The sequence below is a fragment of the Protopterus annectens genome, chromosome 2.part2 (genome assembly GCF_019279795.1).
Source record: "Protopterus annectens isolate FY-2018-M chromosome 2.part2, PAN1.0, whole genome shotgun sequence".
NCBI classification, from domain to species: domain Eukaryota; kingdom Metazoa; phylum Chordata; order Ceratodontiformes; family Protopteridae; genus Protopterus; species Protopterus annectens.
The window spans coordinates 1,115,459,980-1,115,485,610 of NC_056730.1; the positions used below are offsets into that span (position 1 = coordinate 1,115,459,980).

At 39.7% G+C, this 25,631-nt stretch overlaps 1 protein-coding gene across 13 annotated transcripts in view; it reads left to right on the plus strand.

Annotated features, from left to right (window-relative positions):
* Positions 1 to 25,631, plus strand: part of PIP5K1B (phosphatidylinositol-4-phosphate 5-kinase type 1 beta) — a 1,685,295-nt gene that overhangs the window by 1,094,511 nt on the left and 565,153 nt on the right. For 11 of the 13 annotated variants that reach the window (XM_044064337.1, XM_044064336.1, XM_044064340.1 and 8 more), the window contains one exon: positions 11,896 to 11,979. The gene's annotated coding sequence lies outside the window, so the exon portion shown is untranslated. The remainder of the gene's footprint in view (positions 1 to 11,895; positions 11,980 to 25,631) is intronic. The other 2 variants (XM_044064339.1, XM_044064341.1) reach the window with 1 other exon arrangement.

Sequence of the window (25,631 nt, forward strand, 5' to 3'; positions counted from 1 at the left end):
GTCCTAGTAAGCAAGGGTGTTGTTTATGGCGGGCATCCATAATCTATGGAACATCCCTTATTCTAAGTCTTAAAAATTCCCTCATCCGCATTGTTCTCCATTGATGGGGTCTGTCATACATTCATCATTAAGAACTTTTTAGCAAATATCCATGTAAATAATACAGAATCATATTAATTCATCAGAAGAGCCTTTAACCATCCTGTTAAGCTTCATAGTTGATGTTGTTAGTACATTTTGGCTCCTGTACAGGTGACTGAGGTGAAATTTCTCTAGAGTCATTATCCCGAAGAAAAAATGCCAAGGAGCATTACCACAGTTGCTGTTTTCCTTATGAAATCATTGCCTGTGTGATGTGTGTGTGTCTGTGTGTGTGTGTGTGTGCATGCGTGTGTGTGTGTGTGTGTGTGTGTGTGTGTGTGTGTGTGTGTGTGTGTGTGTGTGTGTGTGTGTGTGTGTGTGTGTGTGTGTGTGTGTGTGTGTGTGTGTGTGTGTGTGTGTGTGTGTATGTGTGTGCTTCCAATGGTTCACTTCTTCTGGGAGATTTTTCCCTTCTTCGAGTTAGTGTGATCATGGAGTTGGCGTGGTGTATGAGGGACTTACCCATGCTAAAAATAAAGTTAATTTTCCTCCTTCTGTTTTGAGCATTATTTTCACTATTTTTGATGCTCAGGGTTGTGGGAAATGACTTTTAATAGTAGAACCATAAGTGTCCATATTTTGCTAATCGCACAATATTTTGAGGACAGAAAGTTAAGAGTTATGTCCTTGATATTAGTGACACATAATTTTATTTTATTTTGTTTATTTTCCTTTGTTGACTGGGTTAGCCCACTTGACTAGTAGTCTGTTTTCAGGGGAAGCTTGAGGTGATATTTATATTATGAGGGGAAATTTGGACAGGGCATCAGGGAACTTCCTGTACACAGCAGCAAGGAAGAGGCCTGAGAAAAGCAGCTGCATAGAGGTGGAGAGAAAAGCTATAGAGAATTCAGAGGTGGAAAATGAAAATTTGGAGAAAAACATTGTTTGCTATGGACCTTCAGAATGTATACAAAGATTCCTGTGTGGTGGATGTTATAAATGAGCAGTGTTTAGCCACCTCAGTAGAGAAGGAAGTAATTTGAATCTGTTGAAATGGTGCAGATAACAGAATTGCTGTAAGGACGGCTTGCAGATAACGTCCTGTCAAAAATAATTGAGCAGGATGAGCCAGGTGACAGTTCTACTGTTTCATGGGTGAGATGGCAAATACATTTTTCGGAAGTGCTAATGATGCTGATCCAGGTGATGTGGCAGCAGATAATGCAGCAATACAAACTTATGCAGCAGTGAAAGAAAGTAAAAGAGGAAAGCAGCAACAAGCTGAGAAGGGGTCTGGTTTTGAGGCAGCAGATAATGTAGTAACTAAAACATCTGCAGCAGTGAAAGAAAGTAAAAGAGGAAAGCAGCAACAAACTGAGAAGGGGTCTGGTTTTGAGGCAGCAGATAATGTAGTAACTAAAACATATGCAGCAGTGACCGCAGGAAAAACAGCAACAAACTCTAAGTAGAACTGTTTTTAAAAAGAAGAGAATACCAACCATGAGAATAAGAACCAAAAAATGACAATATAATACGACAGATATTATGTTTGGGACAATTTGGTAACTGTTCTGGGTTTTAAAGCTCAAGAAATATACATATTGGGACAGAGGCTTTTTGTGATTTAACATTCAAAACTGAGGGACTGATGATGAAATTTCTGAAACTGTGTAACAAAAAGAAAGACATTTATCCTTGGAGGAAGTACTTCCTTTCTGGTAGTAACTTAAATGTAAAAAAAATGTTACTTTGCAGTTTAGAACTGATGAACTGAAAATGGCTATGTTAAAATGCATGCAGAATTTGTGTGAAACTGTTGATAATGTTTTGAAAGTTAGAAATGAAAGATACTTATGGAATGAAGGGTGGAGGTCTGATGCTATTTTGAAATGTGATAAAAAATTGGTGAAACACTTGCCAAGTCTTACTTTTGTGGCTGGTCATAGAGGGACATTAGGATATGCTATCTATCTATTTTTCTCTCTGTTTCTGTCTGTCTATCTATCTTTGTTAACTGGGAAAGTCTAACTGGGATGGATACCCTTTTCAGTGGAGGCCCAGGGAGAAAGCTCCAGTATTCACATACATAGACAATATACAGTATATTTTCATTTTCCACATTGTATGTAACATTTTCATCTTGGTTACTTGAACATTATTGCATACATAATTAGATGCAACAGATGATTAATGCTAACCTTGCATCATACAATTTTATGACTATAGGAAGAAGAGAAAATATCAGATTACCTGTACAATTGTAGCAGACAGAAATGCAAAGAAAAGAAGGGAAGCCAAAGTTTGACATTTGGTTTGAAATTGGTAAGTAGTGGTACTACGAGGGAGAACAAGGAATAATTATGAGTAGGTAGCTAAGAAATATAATCAGTTAAATGTTTACAGTAGTAGATTTAAATTATCTGGGTGTAGAGCAAGAACAGAGCCAAGTATCTTGCAGATGATGTTTTAGCAGACTTTTAAAACATTTGTTGTTTTGAGACACAGTAAGAATACAGTAAGTTTCAGGAAGAATGTTTTTGACTTACTTACAACTAGGACAGATTTATCATTGGAGCGTAGTGTTCCTTTGTTCCTGTTTGTAGTAATATACTTTTTAGAGAGGGGCAGTTATGTGGCTTGTAGATAAGTTTATGGGTAGTCCTGAGTTGTGAGTAGGTTAGCTGTTTTGGGACTTCTAGCCAGTTTTGTTTCTTTAGGGTTGTACACTGGTGGGTTTTATGAGATTAATATGTGGTGAATCTTGCTATTTTATTATAGCGTGCATCAAGTTTGGACTTGAGGGTATTGTTAAGATTATTGAAGATAGGTGATCTTCACTTTTCTCATTTAATTAATGATTGTGACAAGATACAATGTAACCAGTGTGGGGAGAAAGGACATGCAAGAAGGTGTGTGCCTGAATGCAGGTTGTGTAAAAAAGGGACACTTTGGGGTGCATTGTGCAAACAGTAAATAATGAAAAAAAGGGGAAAAGGAAGAACATGAGGAAGGACAGCAAGAGGGTGGGTGAGAGGGTGAACTAGGTGAAGAAGAAACTGTAGAAGAAGGAAAAATATGGTGAGGAACACTGTGGAGAGAGAGCACATGCAGGAAGAGAAGTCTGATGATCATGGATAATGTGTTCATAAACCCAGGAAAAATATTCAGTTAGAGAAGGAGTAAAAATAAGAAAACAAAAAATTAAATTTTTTCCACTAAATTAAAAAAAACAAATTTTAGAATACTTTCAATAAAAGTGAGCAGTATTATTAACACTGTAAGAAGGCTAGGGATACTGGAATTGTGTCCTAAATGTGCTGTTGATATCATTCTGTTAGAGGATGTAAGATTACTGACAAATGAAGAAAGCCTGCAAAATGAAAAATTAGGGGATGGAAATATAATATGGAACTGAGGAAGTGAACATTTTTCTGAAGTGGCTGTGTTATATAAAAATCAGTGAAAATGCTAAATGCGATATTGATAAGGATGGCAAGGTTAACTGTTGTGGATGTGAGGTGGGGAAAACATGTTTGTAGAATTATAGCAGTATATACATATAAAACTAGCAAGAAAAGTGACAATCTGTTTAATCAAATATTAGACTATGTGTGAAAATTATAATTGCAGGGGACTTTGTGATTTAAGGGGAACATGTAAAAAGAAAGGGAAAGATGTAAAACAAATACAGGAAGTGATAAAATGTGGTAAATTAGCTGTGTTGAACAAAAATCAAAGGACTTATAGAAAGGGGTACTTGGATATGAAATTGATCATTTTATATTATTGAAAGGCTTCGGGATAGCAGATGATGGTACAGATATGCCATTTTTTTTCTGACCATTTAACAATCTGAATGGAGATGATAGGAGAAAAGGAGTATATTAAAATAGCAAAAAGAATAAAAAAAAATAAACAAGAAATTATAGGATGAACCTGGAGATTGGGAAATATAGCAGTTATGGAAGAATCATATAACCATGAAGGACTTCTATGAAGACTGGTTTGAATGGTGGATTGAATTTAAAAAGAAGTATAATTTTTTTTCAGTGTCAAGATTATGTTAAAAAGGAACAGAAAGTGAATTACAGGAAACTGCATTAGAGAATTTATAGAATAACACATGACATAAGTATGATATGGAAAAAGAAATATATAAAAGAAATTGAGAATAAAGTAAGGAATTACTGTTTAGGCAGATATATTATTTACATGGGAGCAGGGAAGAGGTATCTCCAGTATTTGGGTAAAATAGTAAAGGAGGATTTTAGTATAAAGGGGGAAATGAAAAATGTAAAAAGAGAGGTAAAAAGAACACGAGCAAATTACTGTAGTACAGCATGATCAGTTTCAACAACTGGCTAAGCTTCTGGTGTCATTCTAAGGGGATCCAGTGTCTGTCTGCCTGGGATGACATGATAGACAAGCCTCGCTGTTTTGCCAGAGATGGGTTGCACCTGTCACACCTAGGTTTTCGAATACTGGCCAAGGCTCTTGCCGTCTCCATAGTGCCTTTTTTAGGCAAGGCTCAAAGGACAGACTAACCACCGTAACCAGCACAGGTAACCAAAAACTAAGGGTAATGCTACTCAACGCCAGAAGTCTCAACCTCAAAATGCACACACTCGAGGCTCTCCTCAGCATGGAGAAAATCAGTGTTTGTGCAGTGACGGAAACCTGGTTCAAGGCTCAAGAGAGCACCCCAGCACTGCCAGGTTACAATTCATATCATACCTTCCGGCCTCAGTTACCGGGTCGCAGTACAAAGGGTGGAGGTGTATCCATATTCATCAAGGATACCCATATCTCCAGGTTAGTAGCGCAGCATGATGCCCCAGAGATCATCCATGCACAACTATCAGCAGGCAAAACCACATTTCAAGTCGTAGCCGGTTATAGATCGCCCACCATGTCCCAAGATGCTCAATCTGCATTCCTTGAGACATTGGAAAATATAAAGGTCCTACCCAACACCATAATCTCGGGTGATTTCAACTACCCTGGTATAGACTGGGTGAACTACCAATGTTCCAACTCTTATGCTCAGCGATTCATAGAATGTATAAATTCAAATGCCCTTGAACAACTAGTATGTTCCCCCACTAGAGGGGACAACATATTGGATTTAATCATCACAAATATGGGTGCCCACTGTACCACACCCGTTATGACTCCCTCCTTGGTCAGATCCGACCACAAACTGATAATCCTGGACATCCTCACCCCTCCACCTCCCCCAGTCAAAAAAAACATAGTCAAAAACCTTTCCAAAGCAAACTTCAAACTACTTGCATCCGAAGTGGAAAGCTTCACTATTCCCTTGCAGAAGGATAATGATATCCAGGATGCGGACTCCTACACCAAGGCACTCTATATGCATCTTCAGGATTGCATGGACCGTGCTATCCCAAATAAAACCAAGACTCCTTCCTCAAGCAAGAAGAAACCAGTCTGGTGGACCCCGGCCATAAGCAAACTTTACAATAAAAGGAGGAGACATACAAAAAAAGGCCAAATCTCAAGTAGAAAAATCATCCCTGATCAGCATTAGTAAGAAACTGAGGGCCCTCATCAAGTCAACTAAAACTAATTTTGAAAAGAAAGTTGCCAAGGATAATCATAAGACCTTCTATGGCTACGTCAAAAACCTAAATGGCGATGCTCAGGTCTGTTCTGAGCTAGTACAAAATGGAACAAAATACACTGACCCTTCTGACATTGCCAACATCTTGGCTGACAGGTTCAGTGCAAATTCCGCCCCCCCCCCCCACCACCACCTACAGGGCCTATTACCATTCTAGGGGATTGTGTAAGTCCAATTATTACTGATACGTTGGTTAACAAGGCTCTATCTAAAGCTAAAAACACTGCCTCCGTGGGACCAGATGGTGTCCCAGGCTGTGTCATACGTGAGCTCCAAAATGAATTAACCCCGCATCTTAATACCCTGTTCAGTCTCAGCCTCTCCACAGGATATGTGCCCAGAGAATGGCGCACGGCAACGGTGGTCCCGCTACACAAGGGTGGGGCCACAACTGACCCTGGGAACTACCGACCAATAAGCCTGACCAGTCTGATCTGTAAGGCTATGGAGCAAATCATTATGGAACTCATAAATGGAGAGATTGGGAACCTCCAGTTGCTGGACCCCACACAGTTCGGCTTCGTCAAGGGCAGATCATGCCTCCTGAACCTGGTGGATTTCTTTGAGACAGTTACTCAGGCTATAGATAAGGGAAAGGAGGTACACACGGCTTACCTTGACCTTGCTAAAGCATTTGACACCATTCCCCATTCGGGTATTATTGATAAGCTCACCAGCCTGGGCATAAACCCTTATGTCACAAGATGGATCGCAAACTGGCTGTCAGACAGATCCCATAAAGTAAGAGTAGCGGGATCTATGTCCAAATCCAGACCAGTAATGAGTGGTGTGCCTCAGGGCTCTGTCCTGGGACCCCTCCTGTTTGGCATACACTTCTCAGAAGTTTAGGCAAGCACGGAAGGGCTGCGGCTGACTAAGTTTGTGGACAACTGCAAACTGGGTGCTATAATAGAGTCTTCGGCCGACATGGAGATCCTCCAGAAGGGCCTAAATGAGACTGATGCATGGTGTCAAAGCCATGGTCTCAAGCTAAATGCAAAAAAATGCGTAGTAATCCCCTTTGGAAAAAACAGAGTACCCGCAAACTACAACATAGGAGGTAATCCCCTGAAATCTGAAGAAGAAATAAGGGGTATAGGGACCCAAGTAGATAGCCAGCTTTCCTTTGATAACCATGTTGCCAAAGTGGTTAGAAAATCCTTCTATGTGACCCATCTGATCATGAAAGGGTTCGCATCAAGATCTAAGGATGTAATGGTGCCCCTCTACTCTTCCCTCATCAGACCCATTATTGAGTACAATGCACCAATTGGAATGTACCTGGCTAGACATCTCCAGCAGCTGGAGAGACCACAGAGGTACCTATCCAAGAGAATTACTGGCCTCAAACAGTTGCCCTATGCAGCACGATTGAAAAAGCTAAGACTGTTCTCTGTTGCATACCGCTTTCTCAGAGACAGTCTCTGTCTAACATACAGAGCCATGTCCAACCCAGAATTGTTGAACATGCTCCATCTTAGCAAAACCAAATCTACTCAAGGTACACACTCTAGGGATATAAACCTCAACACAACAATGAATAGAACATGCTGGAGGGATAGATTCCCTTCTCAGAGACTTCCCTTACTATGGAACAGGGTCCCGATCTACATAAGACAGAGCCCCTCACTGTCACTCTTCAAGAGGAACCTTGATGAGTGGATGGGTAACAGAAAGTTCACACCGGGGATCACACCAACAGCACTACTAGATAGGGGCCAAGGGTACTAGCTGCTAGCACAAGGGTCTAGGGAACTACTAAAGGGGCGGTGAATACCGCACGTGGCTGGGCTAATATATGCCTTTGGGCAGATAGCTCAGTACCAACCTATGAACCTATGAACCTATGTGGAAAACATGTATAAGATAAAAAAAAATGAAAAATAAGACAGAATGGATAGTAAAAAAAAATCCAAAATGAGTTAAGGAAGAATTTGAAAAATAAATTCTTATTTGTGAATTGGATGAAGTACTTAGGAAAGTAAATGTTGATTCAGTATCATGCCCAGATGGTATAAGGTATGAATGTACAAGAAATTAGTCGACTGGCAAAGAGAGTATTTTGTAAATGTGTTGAATGGATGTTTGAATGAAGGGTTTGTTTATGAAGAGTCATGTAGTAGGATATTAAAATGTATGTGGAAGAAAGATAAGAAGAAGGAAATGAAAAACTAAAGACCTATCACACTAAATGCACAGATTATATTTTTTATGACAATAACACAGATTAGAATAGAAGGAAGTATAAGAGATATTATGGAAGAAAATATATATGGTATAAAAGGAAAGGGATGTCAAGAGTTATTAGTTGTGAAAGAAATTGTGGATTATTTTTTTTTCTTCTTCTTTCGGCTTTTCCCGGTTAGGGGGTCACCACAGCGGATCACCTGTCCGCTCATGATTGGCAGTAGAGTTTTATATTGTAAGTAAAAGAAAGGATGTGAAACTTATGGTAGGTGATGTTAAAAAGCCATTTGGTACAGTCGAGCATATTGCTTTGTGGGATGTCATGAATTAGGTAATAGAACTGGGATGTGTGTATGTCAGCATATCAAAATAATAGAAGGAAAGTGTTAGAAAACAGGTGGTTGAGTAAAGAAATATGCATGGTGTGGTATAGGTCAAGTATGTCCCATGAGTGGAATATTGCTTATATTGGTAATGAATGGAGTAGTGAGTGAATTATCTTATAATATGAAAGATGCTCAATACGTGATGCAAAAGAGGTAGTGATTCCAATAGTTTTGACATACGCAGACAATGTAGTTGTAGTTGCTAAGAACAAAATATGGATGAGGGACGTGCTGGTTTGTTTGAATGGGTGTTTCAAGGAAACAGGAATGACCTTGAATAAAGAGAAAAGTAAAGGGTTTGGGTGATGTGATGAAAAGTGGAGGTATGTATTTTTCAATGAACGAAGTGTCTTTGCTAGGAATAAAATTTGGGATAATTGTGTAGTTATGATGCAATGTGAGGGTTTGATAAAAGAAATTAAACAAATATTTCTTCTCTGAAGGACATATAGATTAGCATTCCGGAAAAGGGTTTATCTGGTGGATTCAGTATTAATTAGAAGAATAGCATATATGTCAAATGTTTATATGATCCCAGAAAAATATGAAAAGGAAATTGCACAATTGGTGTTCTTTTCATGTGGAGTTCAAGATTAAACCCAGTAAAAAGAGGTGTGTGGTATTTGTGAAGATGAAAGGCTTACTAAATCAAGTTGTTTATTTGGCTTCATTAAACTTGTATAAAGTATTGAGGGCGGCCACGGTGTGCAGCGGTTAGCGTTGCCGCCTCACAGCAAGAGGTTCTCCAGTTCGATCCTCGGGTGGGGTGCCTTCTGTGCGGAGTCTGCATGTACTCCCTGTGGTCACGTGGGTTTCCTCCGGGTGCTCCGGTTTCTTCCCACATCCCAAAGACATGCTGTAGGTGGATTGGACACACTAAATTGGCCATAGGCATGAGTGCATGCATGTATGTGCCTTCTGTGGAAGGTTGGGCACCAGGCTGGCAACTCGACACCGTAAAACTCCACTGCCAATCATGAGCGGACAGTGATCCGCTGTGGCGACCCCTAACCTGGAAAATCCGCAAGAAGAAGAAACTTGTATACAGTATTAAAGTGGGTAGAGGAAGAACATGAGAATTTAATATGGATAATGTTTGAATATAAGTGCAAAACATTGTGGGAAATGATTAGGATTAGAAAAAGAGAAAAATAATGTGCAAATGAAGAAATTAAAAAAAATATCAAGAAAAAGTACTACATGGAAAATAAAAACTGATGATTTAGATAAAGAAGGATGTAGTATAATAATGTGATAAAACAATATTATTAGGTAAATCTATGTGAAAATTTACCAGAAGTGATTAAAGCCAATAAGGTAAGGAAAATGTATACCATGATAGTAGAGCACCAGCATTTCCTATGGAGACTGGTAATAAAAAGTCATCAGTAAAAGGGAATATGCCATATAAAACGAAAGTTGAAAGAGTATGTTTATTTTGTGGGAAGGAAGAGACAACAGTGCATGTTTTTTGAAATGCAACAGTGTGGTAAAACTTTGGAAAACATTGAATACATTTTTTAGACTATTAATATAAATAATATAGTTAAGAATATAATCGCATGCGGTTATTATAAGAATAAAAAGAGAGAATATGTGAGAAGAATAGATCAGAATTTATTGAATGTAATATAGCTTGTTTGGAATGATAGCCTAAATTATTTTTTTTAATGGGAAATGGATTTTGGCAGATATATTATAAAAAAAAATCAAATTATGGTTATGGAAGAAGGAGTAGGGGGTCAAATGTGGAATAATTATAAGAAAAATGGGGTCTATATTGTAATCTCGAAGTTACGGAACATCGAATACCATATGGTCGACACCATATGATCGAAGTTCCTTAACTTCGAAATTAAAAAAAAAAAATTACACATGAGAAATTTACCCTGACAGGTTAAAGCAGGGTGGCAAGCCCCCATGCACCCCCACACCCCCTGCTACTTAAATATACCAACTTTGAGATTGCGCTACAGTATAGGAAAGGGAAGTCTTCACATTTCGCACCGTCTTCCGTTCAAATGCGATCTCAGAGTTGATATATTTAAGTAGCGGGGGAGTTGCAAGGGTGCTTGCCCTCCTGCCTACACCTTTTTGTTTTATTATTTATTTATTTTTTTAAAATACTTTTTCTGATGATTCAACATTTTACTACTTTGATCAGTAGTGACCGTTGTTTACTGATTCGAAGCGTCGGTCATCTAATCATCTAATATAGACCTGAAAAATCACAAATAGCAAAAAAATACAAATGCGTATATATATGTGTGTGCTTGTAAATATATACATTTTGTAAATATGTAAATGTGAAGATAGTGTTTTTTTTATGTTTGTTAAATAAAGGATCCCTGCTCTTTTCTATAGGTGCTGTGGGATCTTTTACATTCACCTGAGCTACCACCAGCTCAAGCAGATGGGACCTCAGTTTAATGTCTCATCAGAAGGACAACACACTCAGGAGCACAGCACCCCCTTATACTGCAGTGTCAGCAATCCATGTACCTGGTGTGGTAACAGAACCCAGAGCCTTCTGCACCAAATGCGAGTGTGTTGCCTGTTGCATCACAGACACTGCCATGTTACAGTGCTGGTGTGCACTATATGGCTGGCTCATCATAGAGGGTGGGAGACATGTACTGGGGTGCCCATCACTGAGTTGATGAACTCGTGTGTGGCAGCAGTTCCTACATAATTCATCCATGAGAAATAGTATATTTCTTCCTTTCCATTGGTACTTTTCATGTGTGCTATGCTTTTTGATATATACCACATTAGAAAGATTCATGAGAAGGGCTACTGTATTTAGTGACAGTACTCTGACAGAGCAGAGTTATTGTATTCCAGCTGCAGACTTAAGGCTGATATTAGAATCACTAATACTGATAAAATAATGTACAGCCTTATTAGGTGCTTCTAGTGTACATATTATGTTTTACATAACAACTTATAGTGTTCCAGAATGACTTTAATCCCACACGCCACCAGTTGCTTTTGGCAAGTGTGCCATGCTGCTGTGTGATATGTGGTTTTCTTTTATGTTACTGCATAAACTTCATTCCTTCTGTTTTATGTCCAGGGCTATTTTCCTGTATGCACTGTAGGCCCAGGCACCTTTTGCTATACAGTAGTGTCTTATTCTTACTGTAGTAAAACATATATATGTGCACACCCTTATCTTTGCCCACTTTCATGTCATTGCTGCTGTTTCCTCTTTTTTTTGGACTTTTGAATATAGTGCAGACAAGCAAATAGTGAACACAGGAATGCATATTATCTGTATCTATATATATGTAAATATAGATTGTGTGTGTGTGTGTGTGTGTGTGTGTGTGTGTGTGTGTGTGTGTGTGTGTGTGTGTATGTGTGTGTGTGTGCATATAGAAGCTGATATTCTGTTATACCTAAGACATTTTTTCTCCTAATGAAGCTGATATTCTGTTATACCTAAGACATTTTCTCTCCTAATGATCTTGTATCATTTATGTTTTATATGTGTTGCTACTTTATTTTCAGGCTTCAAAAAATTCAGATTACTTTTGAAGTTAGAGATATTTGTGCTTCGCATTTTAATTTCATTTTATTTTTTTTTCTCAGTAGGAGCAGAGTTCATTAATCACATGAATGAATTACAAGGCTGTCAACAACTGCTACAGATGACTCTCAAGGCATTCACAAAAGGTATGCTAAAGTGATTTAATTTTATGAATAAATAGCAAAACTAAATTGTTTACCAATGCTGATACTTTCTACTTTGTTTTGGTACTTAGAAACATTGGTTTAATTGAGATGAATACCCCTACTAAGCATATGTATTCTTAGCTTGCTTGTTTTCTACCTACAATCACAGTACTGCAATTCTTTGTATCCTATCTAGACTATATTATTATATCAGTGAAATGTATAACGTATTTCCATTTTGCAGTTGTGTCTGGGATTGAATCAATATTTGTATCTGTACATTGTATATGTCTCTTACGGTTGTTTATAAATGTGGAGCTTTTCTCCCTGGGCCTCCACTGAAAAAGGACTTCAGTCGGACATTACTGGTAAACAAATGTAACAAATAAAAAATAAATGCCTTAAAGAGTGAGTTTAGGATGTTGTTGTTTCTTTCGGCTTATCCCGGTTAGGAGTCGCCACAGCGGAACTCCGGTCTGCTAATGTTTGGTAGTGGATTTTTACGTGCCAAGTTACCAGCCCTGATGCACAACCTTCAACGAAGGCATGCTTATTCACGTATGCCTCCACACAGAAGACGTTCTAGCTGAGAATCGAACAGAACAACATCTTGCTGTGAGGCGGCAACGCTACCGCAGCACCACTACTGCGGGTAAAAAGAGTGAGTTTAGTATATAGCACAAAAAATCTTACTGACATATACTGCTGTCAAACTTGAGTGGATTTAATATGTGAATAATCAAATATTCTTTCTGTCAGAGTGTGTCATTACTGCTGGTGCTGTCTGAGTAAGACTGAGTATGTATTTAAAAAGTGCACAAGAATTTCTGTTTGTGCAGAAAAGTATTGACGATATCCAGGGATGAGTAGTTGTACTTCTCGTAAAGTGGAATTGTATGCTAAGATAGCCACATCATCAGTGGTAATGCAGAATAGCCTGCTAGTTGGGGTGGTTAGAATTTATTCAGTTTGCATTGTCTCCATCGTACTGAAGGTGGTATTCCCTGAAGAGGGCCATTCATGATATGTTGTTTCTGTTTTGCTTTCTCCAAGCCATGGATTGAGCCTGTGTCCTCAGGACCTGCTGCACCTGGTCCTGGTCATTTGCCTTTTCTTTTCACATATGCTGGGATCTGTCAGCTTCTTCAGTGCATGACAGGAAGTCACTTAGCGGCGTAGTTTGATGACAGTGATATGCCCAGTGTAAGTCTCTCCCATTACATTGAGTTAGACATGTTTTCCCCAGCTACATATTTAACTAACATCACAGTTGGCGGTGCTTGACTGCAAGATCTTTGTTTCTGTCTCTCACCCATTTGTGTATAGTAGTTGGTCGTAGTTTTAGATTTTAGGGTGCTAGGTCAAAGAAGCCCTCCCTGTCTCTCCCTCAGAATCCAGTCTTTATTGAATCAAAAGACATGAGTCTCTGGGCTTGACATGAGCAGGGAAAATTAGTCTTCCTAACTTGCTGTCTCTCTCATGTAGGCCTCTCCTTTGGAGAAGTGCTCTGACTCATTCTTCCCCTCTAAAGAGCATGAATACTTGTCTAGGAAAGAAGGAAGAGAAATCAGGAATTAACACCCCCCCCCCATACACACACACACACACACACACACACACACATACACACACACACACACATCTGTTACCAGGCCTGTCATCTTTGTTGTTAGACTTTACCATATTCTTATTTTTCAGCACTGAAGAAGGTGAAATATTTAGGCCACTTTCTCAGTGCTCTTTCGTTCTGACCATGCACTGCAAAGGTCAATTATTTGTAAGTTTCTGTAGACAGTGTGAGTGAGTTTTTTTGCACTTTTAAAGTTTGTTTTTGCTTAGTTTAACTGGTAGGCTACACACTCAACTGCGCTAGCCGAATTAAAGCATTTACTGTGTTTCTGAACCTAATTTCTGCTACTTTGTAAAAAAAAAAAAAAAAAAAATCCTTGTTTCCTGCCTTTACTGAACTAGAATAGTCCAGTCTTCAGGTATTGCTGATCTCTGGGCTGTGTCATAGTTCCTGTGTTGCCCATATCCTTATTTGGATAGGAGGAAGCTTCTTTGTTCACCGGTGAGAGTGGGGAGCTCTGAGCAGCCTATCTGTCCCTTGAGGAGTGGTTCCAGCCCAGTGACCTGTAGCTTATTGGCCGTTTTGGGCCATTTCCTATCTCCTTCTAACCCACTGCTTGAAAGCCAGCTTTAGCAGCTTTTGCTTGTAATTTAAAGTTTGTCCTGTTTGTTGCATTTACCTGTTGAGGCTACACACTCAAGTGCACTAGCCTGTGTTACATATTTATTGCATTTTTCTGCTGTTTGTTGCAAAAAAGAAAAAAAAATATCCTTGTTTCCCATCTTTCCTGACCTAGAGTAGTCCAAATACAGGCTTTGCTGTATTCTGGACTTTTGGAAAGTTCCTGTGTTGCCCATTTCCTTTCTTGGATAAAGGGAGGCTTCTTTGTTCACCAGTGGCAGTGGGGAGCTTGTAGCAGCCTATCTATCCGTGGAGGAGTGTTCCCAGCACAATAATCTGGTAGTCTATTGGCCGTTTTGAGCCAATTTCTAGCTCTTTCAAGTCCCCCTGTATAAAACCCGCTTTAGCGTGGCTTTGCACGATTTTGCGCATAGTGCAACATCGGGCAGCGTCGCTTAATTGGGTTTAAACCATTCTCAGCTCCACAAAGTCTGCTCTTCACTTTTTCCCTTAGAACTGATATAGTTCTCATAATAAACACCATATTCCCACTCTAAAGCCTGGCACTTGCTCACTAAAGCAATTATATAAGTCAGCACTAAAAAAATAAAAGCACTACACCCTCACAAACTCCCCTTGAGTACTTTGTTCCCCATTGGCCCTTTTTTCAATTATAAAGGAATTCCCAATACTATTCTAGCATGTCCAAAGGTCAGTTGTCAATCTCCTCTCCGGTCCAGCTGGTGAATCTGGGAATCTTGAGGCAATGTTACAACTGCCTCATGTACACAGACAACCCTCTCCTCCTCCCAACAAATTCCAACACATGTGAGAGATGCAACCATATAGCCAAACTGGAGGCTAAGCTCTCTCAACTCAGTACTGGAGTAACCAGTCAGGAGGAGAAGGAAACCACACTCACTACAATTCCAGTCTCACATAGACCTACCACGACAGCAAACCAAACACATAAACACACAAAAACATACTCGGAGGCTCTAAATAAAAATCTGCCTAAGCAGCAGAGACCTCCAAAGCAGACACCCAAGCAACCGCTACCCCAAAAGAAAACACGTGCAACACATAGCTCACAAAGCCAGTGTGCCGAACAGTCACAGCCCTTAAGGCTAAACAACACACCTGATACACTTGTAATAGGTGACTCTATCATCAGGCACACTGACGTCCCGCTCACCAGGCTGAACAAGGAGAAGGTCACGGTGAGCTGCCTGTCGGGCGCTAAGATCCGCCACATAACACAAGCACTCAGGTCACTCCAAGGCAAGTACAAATATGACTCAGTCATTGTCCATGCTGGTGTGAATGACCTGAGACGTACCTCCCTGGACTACATGAAAAGAGACATAGAGGAGCTTTCTGAGCATGTAGCCCAGGCCGATATGACCCTGACCTTGAGTAGCATCCTACCCTCACCAAGAATGATGCCACAATATGAAGACAAGATGATCAATTTCAACAATTGGCGTAAATATTGGTGTCATTCAAAGGGGATCCAATGCCTGTCTGCCTGGGATGACATGCTCGACAAGCCACGATGCTTCGCTAGGGACGGCTTGCACCTGTCACCCCTGGGCTTTCGGATATTGGCAATGGCTCTTGCCACCCCCATAGTGCCTTTTTTAGGCAAGGCTCAAAAGACAAACCCACCTCCATAGGTATCACAAGGGATAAGAAACTAAGAGTAATGCTACTCAACGCCAGAAGTCTAAACCTCAAGATGCATGCACTCAAAACTCTCCTTAGCATGGAGGACATCGATATCTGTGCAGTAACAGAAACCTGATTCAAGGCTCCCGAGAGCAGCCCAGCACTACCAGGTTATACCTCATACCATGTTTTTCGGCCCCAAAACTTGGACTGAACCACAAAAGGAGGGGAAGTATCAATATTCGTCAAAGAAACCCACACCTCCAGGTTGGTGGCACAGCACGAAGCATCAGAAACTATCCATGTGCAACTAACAGTGGGTAAAACTGCCTTCCAGTTTATAGCCTGCTACAGACCACCCTCCCAAACCCAGGAACACCACTCGGCCTTCCTGAGAACACTGGAAAATATGAAGGTCTCTCCAAACACCATTATATTGGATGACGTCAACTACCCTAACATAGACTGGGAGCATTACTCTAGCTCCAACACCCTAGCCAGAAGGTTCCTAGAATTTATAAACTCAAATGCTATGGAAAAACCTGTTGCCACTCTCACAAGAGGAGAAAACATACTGGACCTGATCATCACCAGCATGGGGACTCTATGCTCCAGACCAGAAGTGTATCCCTCACTGGTAAGATCAGACCATAAACTAATCTCACTAGATATTCACATCCCGACCCCAGCCCCTGCCCAGGAAACCACAGTGAAAAACTTCTCTAAAGCAAATTTTACACTCCTCAAATCCGAGGTGGAATCCTTCAAAGCCCCCGGGCCTGTGGAAAGTATGGCCCAGACCGCAGAATCCTTTATAAACGCATTCTATGAACACCTTCAGGAATGCATGGATCATGCAATCCCAAATAAAACCAAGACCCAGTCCTCCAAAGTTAGGCGTCCTATCTGGGGGAACCCAGCCATAAACAAACTATACAATAGAAGGAGGAAGCTACTACATGATAGAGCAAAATCCCAAAAAGGAAGGCATCTCTGATCAGTATTAGCAAAAAACTATGGGCACTCATAAAATCGTCTAAGGCCAGCTTTGAGAGAAAAATTGCACAGGACACTAAGGATATTCACAAGGCTTTCTTTAGGTATGTTAGGAACCTGGGTTGGAATTCCCAGATATACTCAGAATTAGTCCAAAATGACAAAAACTAGTAAAGATCCAGACCAGATAAACACAGCAAGTCCACAGGCTTGGGGAAAAACGAGCCGGTCAATGATAAGTAACGTAAAACTTTATTTGAGCAAAAAAATAAAAATAAAATACCATCAAGCGCTTTCGCCTGGATAAATACTAGGCTTTTTCAAGATAATCCATTTTTCAAATTGAAGGTTTAAATACTTTACCAGTAAAATCATGTGACCAGTGTGTTATTAAATTAGATATGCAATGAGTTTTTAAAGCACTAGTTACAGCTTAGAAATAAATAAGTAAATAATAAATAAGCTATGCATCAAATTGTTGATAATATTCCAAACAAAATGCGCTTGTGCAAAACTCATGTTAGGGACATCATAAAAGACTTAATAAAAAACTTTATAAAAATATCTAAAAAAAATCTGTAAAAAATACATCCATCTCTTCGCAAGTTTTAGGCTCGAAAAAACCTAGAATCATAACTTAGCCTTTCTTAATTTCAATACACTTGTAATACTAATACTTTCATTAAGGCCAGGCGGTCTGTTTGCGTTCAGTTTAAGCTGCCACAACAATTCTTTATACTCAAGACAGGCCTCCCAGTCACCTCCTTTATTGTCCTGCAAAACCTGTTCCAAAACCATGAATTTGAGCTGCATGTTGGGGCATGAACCAAGGTGTTTAAAAAAGGCATTGGTATCTTTCCTCTTAGAAATGTCATAAAGGTGTTCATATATTCTTCTTCTAAGGGTTCTCTCAGTTTTACCTATATAAAAACTGAAACATTGGATACACAAACCTAAATAAACAACACCCTTTGCCCCATAGTTGTAATAATGTTCAGCCCTGAATTTAAACCTCCTAGAGGGGATATGTAGGGAGCTGTCATTAATTACATAAGAACATTGTTTGCATGCCCCACACCTATAAGTTCCAAGTCTAGAACAAACACGCTTACTGCCAAACCTGGGTCTTCCTTCAAAAAGTCCTTTAAAGTTTGTGTCTCTTCTTCTAACAAAATAGGGCCGTTCCTTAACAATCTGTTTGAACTCATCTTGTTGTTTTAGAATAGGCCAATATCTCAAAACTGACTGTTCCACCTGTGAAAAATCTTCCAAAAAGGTGTAAACAAAACTATTATGAAAATCAGACTGTTCTGACGGTTTTATTCGTGTGTCTTGTACTGTACCTTTACCCAGTAAAGGAAGATAAATATCCTCCCTGTTAGTAATAACTTCCTGGGCTAGATCATTGACCAAGTACGCTGGTATCCTCTTTCGTTAAAAAGCTGCTTCAAAAAATTCACCTCTTCCAGAAAGTGTTCCCTAGTACTGCACATCCTCGATGCACGTATAAATTGCCCCTTAATTGTACCTTTTTTCTGGTGGAAAGGGTGACCACTATCAAAATGTAAATAGGAGTTGGAGAAAGAGGTTTTTCTATATACTTTTGACTGAAAGGTACAGTTGTTAGTATCCTTAAAGAGGGCACCATCTAAATAGTTCAAGCAATCATTACTGACATTGTAAGTGAATGTTAAAAAGTGTGTGGTGGAATTAATGTAGTTCATAAAATCAATGAACTCATCTAAGGTGCCATCCCATAATAAACAAATATCATCCAGGTATCACTTATAATGAGTAATATGTTGAACCCAGTGTGTCGAAAAAATAAACTTACTTTCCCAGTAGTGCAAAACAATGTTGGCATAGCTAGAGGCACAGGCAGTGCCCATTGCTACACCCTTCTTTTGCTTAAAATGTTCGCCATTAAAATAAATGAAGTTGTTGTCTAAAGCAATTTCCATAAACTCTACCAATTATCCAATAGTGTTGCAATCTATACCAGAATCAGCTACTAACATGTCATTAAACCATTCCAAACCTGTAACGTGTGGAATACTGGGAAATAATTCCACTATATCAATTGTAACCATTAATAGGTCGGGCTTGTACAACCTTTGCTGGATACCTTTAAGAAAATCCCACGAATCTTTACAAACATACTGTAAAGAAGATGCAAATTTCTTAATAGTAAAATCAATGAATTTCCCTAGTGGTTCTGTTATACCACCAGCCCCTGAGACAATTGGTCTAAAATTCAATGGGGCTAAACCTTTGTGTGTTTTAGGAATCCCAAACATTACTGGGGTTCTTGGATTCTTCACATAAAGGTAATTAAAAAGTTTTTCATTGATAGCTCCCTGTAACAAATGGTCAGTGAGCACAAAGTTAATTTTAGAATGTGCTAGGTTTAACTCATTTCTAGAAATCAGTTCATATTGTTCAGTGTCCTGTAGCATGTTGTGAATATACATGTCATACTCCATGTTGTACATCAAAACCGTGCCCCCACCCTTATCTGGTTTCATTACCCGGACATCTTCCTCTCTAAACTTTTTTATTAACTGGCTTGACACCTGATTCAAATTGATGAGTGGAGTGTATGTCTTATTAGAACAATGATTTCTTAAATCCGCCTCCACCAGATCTTCAAACACCTTTAAAAACGGGTGCAAAGGTGGGTTAAATGTACTAGATCTAGAGAGACCCTCAATAGTTTGTGTTTGACCTTTAAAGTGCAAAGCAAGATTCAAACGTCTAACAAATAATTTTAAGTCCACTAATACATTACTTAAGTTGACAGGGCGCAACGGAACAAATTGGAACCCTCTGGTAAAAAGCTCAAAAAAATTATTGGTTACTTTGATATCAGTAAAGTTATAAATAATAAAATTGTCCTTCTTCACCACCACACAATTGTCATAAACAAATTCAGACAGTAAATCTGAAGAAGTACAGTTAGCCATGCAACTTAAATCCCTTATCTGCGTGCCCTGCTCCAACCCTGTGGTTGGTAGGTAACCTTCCTCCCCCCTGGTCTGCCCGGGGGATAATAAAAATCCAGTGTTCCATTCTGATTACCCTTCTGAGCAAGTCGCTCACTTCTTCTGGGCAAGTCCATGGCAGGACTAGAAACATTGTCAATAAAATTCACTTCATTGTTTTGGTCAATGTTCTGTCTGGTATTCTGCCTGTTTCTACCAATCAATGGGTAGGCTGTATCTTCCCTGTATTCCAAAAGGTCACGCTCCAACTTCCTGATTTTACGATTGACAATTTTTAAACAAAATTGATCCACCTCGTTAAAAACACTGTCGTACTCCTTTTTGACACTCAAAAAGTTCTTGTTCTTGACCACAGAATCATTAAGTAATGTCACTTCCTTGAGCAAACCATCAGCTTTCTCCTCATAATCCTTAATCATGCACTCCAACATTTCTAGTCCTGCTTTGTCAAAAATCTTTACCAAGTTGTTATATAAAGAAGAGCCAGCCACAGCGTTGTTAGGAAATTTGTAGCAGCGTAGCCCTTTTGGGACACGCTGCACTCACACGCATTCCTTTAAATATTCTATCTCTAATTGCGTGCTCTTGTTTGCATATAATTTGTCATTCAAAGTTTTAAAATCACGTTCAGCACAATTATCTGCACTGCTATTAATGGTAAAAGTACCTTGCTTAAAATAGAACTGTTTCTCCGTCCACGATGTGAAATTAAAGTCCTTCTTGGAATTATTGTTCTTAGCGTTGTCCATGCCATGAGCCTTGGCTGAGTGCTCCTGTGGATCGGTGTTACCCAATAGAATCCCGCCAGGAACTTCCGCTGATGAAATACCTCTCAAACCAAGTCCCGTTACCATTGCTGGTTTCAGCCCAAAGCCATGCTGCTGATTACCAGGCAATAAAGCCCCAGAATCACTAGGTTCAGGATTTAGCGTGTTAGTCAATTGAGTCAAGAGGGACAAAATTTTTTTAAATTCACCACGGGTGACCGGAGCATCGTCGGATTCATCCCTTAATAGCAGTGGTGTATCTTGAAAACTGGATCATTCAATCCCTTCAACCATGGACCAAGTAAATCCAAATAACAAAAACTAGTAAAGATCCAGACCAGATAAACACAGCAAGTCCACAGGCTTGGGGAAAAACGAGCCGGTCAATGATAATTAACGTAAAACTTTATTCGAGCAAAAAAATAAAAATAAAATACCATCAAGCGCTTTCGCCTGGATAAATACCAGGCTTTTTCAAGATAATCCATTTTTCAAATTGCAGGTTTAAATACTTCACCGGTAAAATCATGTGACCAGTGTGTTATTAAATTAGATATGCAATAAGTTTTTAAAGCACTAGTTACAGCTTAGAAATAAATAAGTAAATAATAAATAAGCTATGCATCAAATTGTTGATAATATTACAAATAAAATGCGCTTGTGCAAAACTCATGTTAGGGACATCATAAAAGACTTAATAAAAAACTTTATAAAAATGTCTGAAAAAATTTGTAAAAAATTACATATCTAATTTAATAACACACTGGTTACATGATTTTACTGGTGAAGTATTTAAACATGCAATTTGAAAAATGGATTATCTTGAAAAAGCCTGGTATTTATCCATGCGAAAGCGCTTGATGGTATTTTATTTTTATTTTTTTGCTCGAATAAAGTTTTACGTTAATTATCATTGACTGGCTCGTTTTTCCCCAAAATGACAAAAAATCCACCGAACCCACAGACATTGCCAACATCCTAGCTGACAGGTTCAGCGCAAACTTCTCCCCCCCTTCCCCACCAAAAGGACAAATATCTATCCCAGCAGAGTGCTGCCCCCCTGACATCTCAGATGCTCAGGTAAGAGCCGCCCTCTCCAAAGCAAAAAACACAGCATCAATGGGACCAGACAGTGTCCCGGGCTGCATCCTACATGAACTCCAGGAAGAACTAAACCCAAACATAAAACTACCGTTCAGTCTCAGCCTTACTACAGGATATGTACCCAAAGAGTGGCGTACAGCAACAGTGGTCCCTCTCCACAAAGGTGGTGCCTCAATGGATCCTGGAAACTATCGCCCCATAAGCCTGACTAGCTTGGTCTGCAAAGCTATGGAAAGGATCATCATGGACCTCATAAATAAAGATATTGGGGACCTACAGACACTGGATCCTACCCAGTTCGGCTTTGTTAAGGGCAGATCCTGCCTCTTAAACCTGGTTGATTTCTTTGAAACAGTCACCAAGGCCATTGTCGAGGGGAAGGTGGTCCACACAGCCTACCTGGACCTTGCAAAAGCCTTTGATACAATACCCCACTCGGGCATTATAGATAAGCTCACCAGCTTAAATATAAACCCCTATGTGACTAGATGGGTTGCAAACTGGCTCAAGGACAGAACCCACATGGTTAGAATTGCTGGAGCCATGTCAGACTCCAAACCAGTTACAAGTGGCATCCCACAAGGCTCAGTCCTAGGACCCCTCTTGTTCGGTATATATTTCTCGGAGGTACAGGCTAACATGGAAGGACTGTAGCTGACCAAGTTCGCAGATGACTGCAAACTGGGTGCCATAATCGACTCTCCAGCCGACACAAGCATCCTACAAAAGGGCCTCGTAGAAACAGACAACTGGTGCCAGAGCCATGGCCTCAAGCTAAACATCAAAAAGTGTATAGTCATCCCCTTTGGCAAAAACAAAGTGCCCACAAATTACCACATAGGTGGTAATCCATTAATCTGGAAGAAGTAATTAGGGACCTGGGGACCCAAGTTGATAGCAATCTCTCATTTGACAACCACATGGCCAAAGTGGTTAGAAAAACATTTTATATAGCCCACCTAATCATGAAGGGATTCACATCTAGATCAGGGGAGGTCATCGTGCCTCTTTACTCATCCCTCATCAGGCCCATAATTGAGTACAATGCCCCTTTTGGGATGTACCTTACCAGACACCTGCAGCAACTGGAAAGACCCCAAAAGTACCTCACCAAGAGGATCAAACAGCTCAAACAGATGCCATGTGCTGCCCGGTTAAAGAAACTCCAGCTCTACTCGGTGGCATACCGCCTGCTCAGAGGCGATCTGTGCCTGATGTATAAAGCCCTGCCCAACCCAGAATTAATGGACATGCTGCACCTCAGAAAATCCAAATCCCATCAAGCTACGCGCTCGAGAGACTTAAACCTCAGCACTGAAATAAATAAGACATGCTGGAGGGACAGATTCATAACCCAGAGGCTCCTTTCACTCTGGAATAAAATCCCAGTCCAGGTTAGGCAGTGTCCCTCATTGACTCTCTTCAAGAGGAAACTTGATGAGTGGATGGGAGATAGTAGGTTTACCCCGGGTATCACTTCTGTGTCACTGTTAGACAGAGGCACAGTATACTAACCTCGAAAAAGGGCATAGCAAAATTCATTTAAAATGGGTGGCGAAAGCCAAACACACTCTGGCTAGGCTTATAAATGCCCTAGAGCAGATAGCCTAGTATGAACCTATGAACCTATGAACCTAGAAGAACCAAGGCTGGCAAGCCTACCACAGGACAGAGTCCAAGGCTGTGGATAATTATGGAAAAAAGATTTATTACTTCACTACTTCCAAAAGGAATAATGGAATGCCACCGGTTGCCTTTCCCATATGTCCCAGTTCCAGTCTTCCCTCATGGAGCAAACTTTGGAAATGTCTACCATCCCTAAATTCAAGGAGCTAGAAGCTGTGGAAAGGCCATTTTATAGTGCAGCATCTTTAGTTTTCACATGGCTTATTGAAGCTTTGGTGCTACAGTTGCACATGTCTGGACTGTCACCACTGCTGCCTGCCTGCCTGCAGAGAGAGGTATGGCTCAGGTGTTCCGTATTCCATGAAATTGTATGCCATATCTCTTTGACTACTTCCTTTAAGCATGTCTTTAAGAGACTTTTCTGTGGGATAACCAAAGGTTTCCAAAAGAGGGAAAGGTACTTTCATTGCTAAAATGGAGGTATAAATCTTCAGATTCATCCACCTGCAAACTCCCTACCTTTTTAGAATGACAAACTTTTTTGTGCATCAGGGAAGGAATGTTACCTGCCCTGGGCTTTAGTAAAGTCCTCCAATAAGGCTTTTGACCAGCTGGCTCTGCAACAGTTCTGATTATCACCAACAGCCATGCAGTTTTGAGGCCTATTCTTTTAAGTTCACTGTAACTTGAGGGGACACCACACAGGAAGAAAATATGTTGATATTATAGAATCTTCCAGATTACAATCCTGAATCCCTTAACCACAACTGTTAAAATCTTAGTTTAAGAAGACAAAAACCTTGATGATCCCATTTGTTTCAGCATTTATAGGCTAATATTTGTATAAGGCAGACTGTTTGTAGTATATAGTTAGTGGAATGCCACAATGTAAATTGTGCAGCACACTGACCATAAATGCATGCATCTTTTACGTATAAGAGTGAGCTTTCTGTTAACTCTCAGTGATGTCCTCCTTTTCTGTGAAAGTTTACATTTACTTTTTTATAGACTGCTTGTTCTATCATGTGTGAAATTATTGGTCAGCTAAACTTTGCTTGCCCCTTACATTCCCCATCTACATTTGTTGCCCGTGGTGGTCCATTGCCTCAAATCCCTGAAAGTTACCCTATGAATCTTTAGCAGTTTGTTCACTTTCCTGTTTGGATAAAACATCATGATTTTTACTTAATGATGTTCACTGCCCAGTGTCAATACTCCTTAGCAAAAGCAACTGACATTCTCGCTGCTAGAATGTCTGAATTAATTTTTCCTACCACCCTTGTTTGTGAGAGCACCCCTCCCCCCATCTTTATTTTCATTATCTTAGTTATTTTAATGTGTTTCTTAACATTTATTTTGCAACATCTTCTAATTTTTGTTATCAAATCTTGTTTATTGAATGTCATGTTTGCAGGAAAGACAGTATATGTTTAACTTCTATATGCATACTCTTTTTACAGAAAATGCGCTGCTGTTTACCATCTTCTTTCATGTTCTCCACCTTTTCACAGTGTGAACAAGAGCTCTGCATCCTTTGCTTAAGTGTCCTTTCTCAACTCCTCATAGAAAGTTATTCTACATTTTTTCTCTTTATGTCAATAAACACACTTAAAATTGCATATTTTTAATTACGCATTCATAAATACTTATTTTATGTTTATTTATTCAGCCATATTATCTTCCTGCTAAAATGCCATCCATCCCCATGTCCATGAAGCAACACCATTTCTAGAAGTCACTCCGTGTATAAAACCATACGAAATGATTTTGTATTAAATACCTGCATTCCCACTGCTATGATTTATGATTTAAAACAAGAACTTCATTGTAGTAAATCAAAATGCCTGAATCTGACTCTTTCTGCATTTACCATCTGAGATGGTATTACTCACCCTCTTCAGATATTCATGGTTTACACTTTGTACCTGTAGCTGTCCTTGTTTTTTTATAGTAATATTGTCATTCCAGCCTTCATTTTCATCTTCATCTTCACCCCAATGCACACTTTACCTGAATAGCTGTATCCTGTTATTACTTCTGCCCTGGTTGACCTTACCTTTTTTTCATTTACAGATAATAGTCATTCCAGTCCATATACCGTGATCTCATCCATCAGACTATAGTATTAGTCCTGTTTCCACAGTAACTACATCTGGAGTTCCACTGATGGATCGCAGGTCCTTCTCCAACAGTTCACTCCATTGTATCATCTTTAGCTTTCACATGGCTTATTGCAGCTTTGGTGCTGTAGATGCACATCTAGATTGTGACCATTGCTGTCTGTCTGCAGAGAGCGGT